This window comes from Pteropus medius, unplaced genomic scaffold, assembly GCF_902729225.1.
Source record: "Pteropus medius unplaced genomic scaffold, Ma_sr-lr_union100, whole genome shotgun sequence".
Taxonomy (NCBI): Eukaryota; Metazoa; Chordata; class Mammalia; order Chiroptera; family Pteropodidae; genus Pteropus; species Pteropus medius.
This window is the reverse complement of record NW_024348533.1, coordinates 6,966,994-6,974,884: the sequence shown is the minus strand read 5'-3', so window position 1 is coordinate 6,974,884 and position 7,891 is coordinate 6,966,994.

Genomic DNA, 7,891 nt, shown 5'->3' with positions numbered 1-7,891 from the left:
TAGATGAGCAATACTTCCCAACTGTGAAAAAGGCATGTTTGTGATCATGGACAAAGCTACAGGTCAAATTTTAAGTACCAAGCTGGTGTTGTGTGGTTTCAGGAAACCAAGGTGATTGTGGTTTTATGTAAATAATGCTTTTATATGTGATTTTCAGGCCTCTGATGAAGGTTTCTGTACTTTTTTTATAAATAGATTTGGAGCATTAATTAAGGGAAAATATTATTTTACACTTTAAAAATTACACTTAATCTGAAATCTCTGAAGTTATTAAACATTTCCTGTAAATAAGATAAGAATCCATGTCCAGGTTTAAAAATAAACTCATCTCTCTTGAGTCTCCTTACTATTTAAAGTAGAAAGATTATTTGAAATATAATAATTAAAAACTACTTCAAATGAATAGGGTTATGTAAATTACAAAATCTAATATTAAAATAAACTGGTATCTTTTGTAATGCAAGATGTTAAGAAAAAGGGCGTGTTAAAAACTAGCAGATGATGAGGTTTACTTATTTGAATATATATTAGATGTCATAAGCTCATACTCTTCGGTATCAATATAATTAATTGTGTATTTAGCTCCTACAATTGGATATTTTAATCACCACAACTAAATGTGTACAAATCCCACACTTTAACTTAAAAGAGAAAAATAAGAGCTAAGTCATTAGTATAATGAATAACATGGACTTGGTGATTTCAAACAAGAAACCATGTGATATCTCTCTTCCATCTATTCTCTTCTCATATTATTCTCCTGCCCCTGAATGAAATCTCAGGAAGTCCCCACAGCTGATTGCTCTCCCTTAGATAGTGAAATTCATTGTTCATTTTTAGCTAACTTTATATATTTACATGAAGCTTTCTTCACTCCAGATGTAATTGGGTATTAAGCCAGTGGGAGTCATGGAGTGTAGAAAGAAAAACTTTATTCTTCCTTGTTTCCCTGAGCTGCTTGCTTGTGCAGTTCAGGCCCTCTGGTCCATCTCTGGCCCCATCCCGATGACCATTTCCATCAGAGGAGAAACTGCTGCTGGACCTGTATGATTTGGTGGGCCTGACAGAACCCAAGTCATAATGGACAGTTCCAGATGCAATGTCACTTGATGCTCCAGAGTCAGTTCTTCCATATCTATTAGGGCTCAGTAACATGTTAGGATTCTTCCTTTTTTAATTTTATTTATTTTTTAAAATGTCAATAGTGTTTATTGGTAGTATAATTGTAGTTTTTTTGTACTTTATGCATTTTTTTACAATGAATAGTGTTTTTTATTAAATTTATCGAAGTGACATTGGTTAAGAAAAATTATGTAGGTTTCAAGTGTACAATTCAATAATACATTATGTGATCCCAAGTCAAATCTTCTTTCATCACCATATATTTGACCCCCTTTACCTACCCTTACCTATCTCTCCCTCCCCACCTTTCTTTCTAGTAACCATTAAACTGTTGTCTGTATTTATGACTTTTCGGTTTTTTTGTTTGTTTATTGCTTTCAGTTTTATATCCTACATATAAGTAAAATCACATGGTCTTAACTTTTTCTGACTGACTTATTTTGCTTCAATGTTCATTGTAGCATTATTCACAGTAGGCAAGACATGAAAATAACTGAAGTATCCTTCAATAGATGATTGGATAAAGAATATGTGGTACATATATACAGTGAAATATTACTTAACCATAAAAAAAGATGAAATATTGCCATTTGCGACACTATGGATGGATCTTGAAATTATTGTGCTAAGTGAATTAAGTCAAATAGAAAAAGTTAATTTTATTGAGATATAAGTGACATATAACATTATATTAGTGTCAAGTATATAATATAATGATAATATGTAAGTATATATTATGAAATAATCACCGCAATATGTCTAGTAAATGTCCATCACTACAGTTACACTTTTTTTGTGATAAAAAATTTTAAGATCTACTGTCTTAGCACCTTTAAAACATATATTACAGTATTATTAACTATAGTTTCCATACTGTACATTACATCCTCATGACTTGTTTGATAACTGGAAGTTTTGCCATCCCCCACCTCTGCTCTGATAATTTCTAATCTGTTCTCTGTAGCTGAGGTTTTTTTAAGATTGCACATATAAGTGAGAATATGAGGTATTTGTCTTTCTCTGTCTAACTTATTTCATTTGTCATAATACCCTCAAAATCCACCCAAGGATTTCCTTCTTTTTATGGCAGATTTATATCATATATATTATTCTTTATCTAGTCAACCACCAATGGACACTTAGGGTGCTTCCATGTCTTAGATATTGTAAATAATAATGAAATGAACATGAGAGTGCATTTATTTCTTTGAGTTAATGTTTTCTCTTTCTTTAAATAAATATCTAGAAGTAGAAATGCTTAATTATATGGTAGTTCTATTTTTAAGTTTTTGAGAAATGTTCATACTGTTTTCCATTGTATATGCATCAATTTATAATCCCAACATCAATGCACAAGGGCTTCATTTTTTCTATATACTCAAAAACACTTGTCATTTCTTTGATAACAGCTATTCTAACAGGTATGAGATAATATCTCATTGTGGTATTGATTTATATTTTCCTGATGACTATTAATGTTCAGCACCTTTTTATGTACTTATGGATGGACCATTTGTATGTATTCTTCAGAAAAGTGTCTATTCAGATTCTCTGCCCACTTTTCAGGATACATTTTTTTAATTGAGTATGTTTCGAAAATAAAAGAATGGGTAAAATATGTTTCACTTCTGATATAACAAATTTGTAGAGAAGTAAGATTGCCAGCCTGATCACAATTATGAGATGTAGAACTTTGGCCAATTTTCATATTTTTTTCTCTGATCTATAAAGTGAAAATAAGAATAATATCTATTTCATAGGGGTGTTTTGAGAAGTCAATGAGCTAAAACATAAAAAAAACACTTAAAATATAGAAAGGCATATAGACAATGATCAATAAATATTAACTGTTATTATTACCATCACTATGAAACTTCTCAGATAGCTCCTGCAGCATCAAGCTAGCATGCAGTAGAACTTAAATAATCCATCTGTTCCTTTTTATTTATTTATTTATTTTGCTATTGAATTGCATGAGTATTTATGTATTTGGAATATTAACCCCTTATCAAATAAATGATTTGCAAATACTTTCTTCTAGTTACAAGGTTGCTTTTTTATTTTGTTGGTGGTTTTCTTTGCTGTGCAGAAGCTTTTTAGTTTGATGTAGTCTTACTTGTTTATTTTTACTTTTGTTGCCTTTGCTTTTGATGATGTCAAATCAAAAAATTATTGCTAAGACTGATATCAAGGAGCTTACTGTCTATGTTTTCTTCCAGGAGTTTTATGGTTCCAGGTCTTATGTTCAAGACTAATCCATTTTGAGTTAATTTTTGTAGATAGAGTAAGATATTAGTTCAGTTTCTTTCTTTCTTTCTTTCTTTCTTTCTTTCTTTCTTTCTTTCTTTTCTTTTCTTTCTTTCTTTCTTTCTTCTTTCTTTCTTCCTTTCTCTCTCTCTCTCTCTCTCTCTCTCTCTCTCTCTCTTTCCTTTGCACGTGGCTATCTAATTTTACCATTACCATTTATCAGAGAGGCTGTCCTTAGCCTATTGTACATTTTTTACTCATTGTCATAAATTAATTGACAATATATAGTGGGTTTATTTCTTGGCTCTCATTTTGTGCAATTGATGTTAGTGTCTGTTTTTTTTTTTTTCCAATACCATACTGTTCTGATTACTATGGTTTTGTAATGTAGTTTCAAATTTGATAGCATGATGCTTCCAGCTTTGATCCTTTTTTACACATTTATTTTATTTTAAATGTTTTTTCCAGCCTTATTGAAATATAATAGATAATTAGTTGCTCATATTTACATTGAACAATTTGATGAAGTTTTTTTTCAATTGTAGTTGGCATAAAATAATATATTAGTTTGATCTTTTCAAGATTGCTTTGATATTTAGGGTCTTTTTTTCATGCAAATTTTAGAAATGTTTTTTATATTTCTGTGAAAAATGCCATTGGAATTTTGATAAGGATTGCAATGTAAAGGAATCTTTACATTGCTTTGAGCAGTATGAACATTTTAATAATATTAATTATTCCAGTCTATGAGCAGAAAATATCTTTTTTCATTTATTTGTGTCTTTTCCAATTTCTTTCATTAATGTCTTATAATTTTCAGTGTACAGTTCTTTCATCTTTGGTTAAATTTATTCCAAGGTATTTTATTCTTTTGATGCAATTGTAAATAAGAATATTTTCTTCATTTTTTTCTGGTAGTTTGTTGTTAGTGTATAGAAACACAACTAATTTTTACATATTGATTTTGTACCTTACAACTTTACTGAATTAATTTATCAGTTATAACAGTTTTTTGGTGGAGTCTTTAGGGCTCTCTTTGTATAATATTATGTCATCTGCAGATAGTGACAGTTTTACTTCTTTTTTAAAAAAAAAATTTCTTGTCCATTTTCCTATTCTTAGTAATTTTGTTCCACTTCGTGGAAAATTTCTACGACTTTATTTTTCAACTTTTAAATCGAATTATAGTTGTTATCTTTTAAAATAACTTTTCATTGTTTTTATCATCCCATTATCCAATCTTTTCTTATCTTCATCCATTTCCTTACCCCCTCTGCTTTGGCAACTATCAACTTGTTCTCTACATTTATGGATCTTTTTCTATTTTGTTTTATTTATTTATTCATTTCTTCTTTTTTTAATTTTTCACATTTAAATACAATTATAGAGTATTTATCTTTCTCTGACTTATTTCACCTAACATAATACATTCTAGGTTCATCCATGTTGTCAAAAATGGTAGGATTTCATTCCTTTTTATTCCTGAGTAATATTCCATAACATATAGTCACAATTTTATCCATTTATCTATCAATGTACACCTAAGTTGCTTCCATATTTGGAGTATTATAAATAATGCTGCAATGAACATAAAGATGCGTATATCTTTTTGAAGTAGTGTTTTTATTTTCTTTGGATAAATACTCAGAATTGGAAATGCTGGGTCATATGGCAGCTCTATATTTATTTTTTTGAGGAACTCTCATACTGTTTTCCACAGTGGCTGCACCAATTTGCAATCCCACCAATATAGCACAAGGGTTCCCTTTTCTTCACATCCTCACCAACATTTGTTATTTGTTCATTTTTTTGATAGTAGCCTGACTGCTGTGAGGTGATATCTCATTGTTTTGATTTACGTTTCCCTCATGATTAGTGATGTTGGGTATCTTCTCATATGTCTGTTGGCCATCTTTATGTCCTCTTTGGAGAAATGTCTATTCAGGTCTTCTGCCCATGTTTAAGTTAATTTGTTTGTTTGTTTGTTTGTTTTTGATATTAAGTTGTATGAGTTTCTTATATATTTTGGATATTAACCCTTCACAGATATATCATTTTTGCATATCTTCTCCCATTCAGTAGACTGTCTTTTTGTTTTGTTGATGTTTTACTTCACTGAAGAAAAACTATTTTAGTTATTATAGTTCTATTTTTTTTCTGTGTTGCCCTTCCCTGAGGAGACATATCCAGAAAGATATTGCTAACAGCGATGTCAAAGAGTTTACTGTCTATGTTTTCTTCTAAGATTTTCATAGTTTCAGGTCTCACATTTGAGTCTTTAACACATTTTGAGTTCGTATTTGGATATGATTTAAGAAAGTGGTCCATTTTCATTTTTTGTGCATATATCTGTCCACTCTTGCCAACACCATTTATTGAAGAGACTGCCTGTACCCCCATTATATATCTTTGCTTTCTTTGTCATAGATTAATTGACTATATAGGTGTGGGTTTATTTCTGGGCTCTCTATTATATTTCATTGCTCTATATATTTATTTTTATGCCTGTCCACAGGCTATTGAATAGAAGTGGTGATAGTGGACATTTTTGTCCTATTTCTGATCTTAGAGAAAATGCTTTTAGTTTTTCGTCATTGAGTATAATATTAGATGTGAGTTTGTCGTATGTGGCTTTTACTATGTTGAAGTATATTTCTTCTATACCTATGTTTTGAGAGTTTTAAATTATAATAGAATAGGGAATTTTGTTGAATGCTCTTTTTGCATCTATTGAGATGATCATATTATTTTTTATCTTTTATTTTCTTAATGTATTTGCTGCTTTTTGATTAGTTGTGGGCAATAGTCTAGAAAGTTTATGCTAAGCAGGATGAAGTGGAGTCTGGTGTTCAGCCATCCTTTTTTTGGATAAGAGCCAAAATAGCCACTTAGAAGTTAATTCAAAGTTTCAACATACATTTAAAAATATGAGCAGACTTTTGTTGGTATCTGCCCAAGGCTTTGTTAACTGATTAACTCTCTCTCTTCTTCCCACCCTCTGGCCTGCTATAATTTAATTTGAGACAGCTCAGAATTTTTTTCTTGTCACCCTCAAAACATCCTTGTTTCTCAAGCTATAAATAAAAAAGTTCAACATGAGTGTGACAATTTAAAAAAATTGATACAGTCTGGTGCTGATTATACCTGTATGAGAACCTGGAGTCATGCAGGTGAAGATGACTGGGCCAAAAAAGAGGCTTAATACTATCAGGTGGGAGGAGCAGGTGGCCAGTAGTTTGTTCCCTTTCTTGGGAGAATTTATGTGGAGAACAGTAAAGACAATGATGATGTAAGATACGTAGATGATGCCAAAAGGAATAAGGAGCAACACAGTGACTAACATAAGCACTATCAACCAGCATGAAGAGGTATCTTCACAAGGGAGCCTCAGAGAAGCTGCAAGCTCACAGAAGAAATGTCCTATCTTCTTGTCGTCACATGTAGGTAAATGAATGACATTTATAGTCTGGCCTAGAGAATTCAGGGCACCTCCAACCCAAGATCCCATGATCATTATCTGATAGACCCTCTTATTCTTGATGACTGGGTATCTCAGTGACAGAGGACTACACAGTGATTATAGGCAATGAGAGTAAGGAGATGCATTGTGCTTCTCTCAACATGAGATAAAATATATCTGGGCCCCATGGGCTGTATTTGAGATGTTTTTATTCCTTAAAACATGTTAATGGCCATCTTGGGGACCATGGTAGAGATAAAAAGCAACTTGATGAGGAGCAGCTGGCTGAGAAGGAAGTACCTGGGCACATAATGCTAGGAGTCTGCCAGGATAAGGAAAATCAGGGTAGAGTTCTCTGTGAAGACAATGGCATTGCCAAATCAGGATGATCACACAGATCATGATGCCATAATGCTTCATGTCAGGGGAGAGTACCAGAAGAATAAAATCTACTCTTGTCTCATTCCTTCCCTTCATGAATTAAAATTGACTGCTCAAACTGAAGCATAATGTGTTAAAAACAATAATGCATTATAAAACTATGTATTTTTTTTGTTTATAATAGGTTCAAAACCTTCTAATTAAACCACCACTAAAGTGTTCTCAAAGTTAATGATGTACTCACATCTTTACTGTAGAGTGGAAACTGCAAAGACAATACAGAATGTGAACCACCACTGTAACCTATTTATTAATCTTATTTGATTTATTACATGTATAGCTAACATACCTCATGTACTCAAATGAGTGCTCTAAATCCATTTCTGATGGTACTTAGAAACAGAGATTTAATTTTTTCACTAACCCAATGTTTTTTGTGCTGGATGCAAAGACATACTATATTTTTCAGTCTCCTTTGAAGTTATTTTTGCCATTTATTTTGTCCTACAGAAAACAATGTAAAGGGAGGGGTCTCTCTTTCAGGACAGGCAACTTTGGATGAGTGTATGGGTACCTATCCACATGTAGGAGACAGATCACTGGCAATAAAATGCCCAAAATTAGATTATGTTCTGAGCATGAATTAAATTCACTTTACATGAGCTTAGCTACCAGATGTAG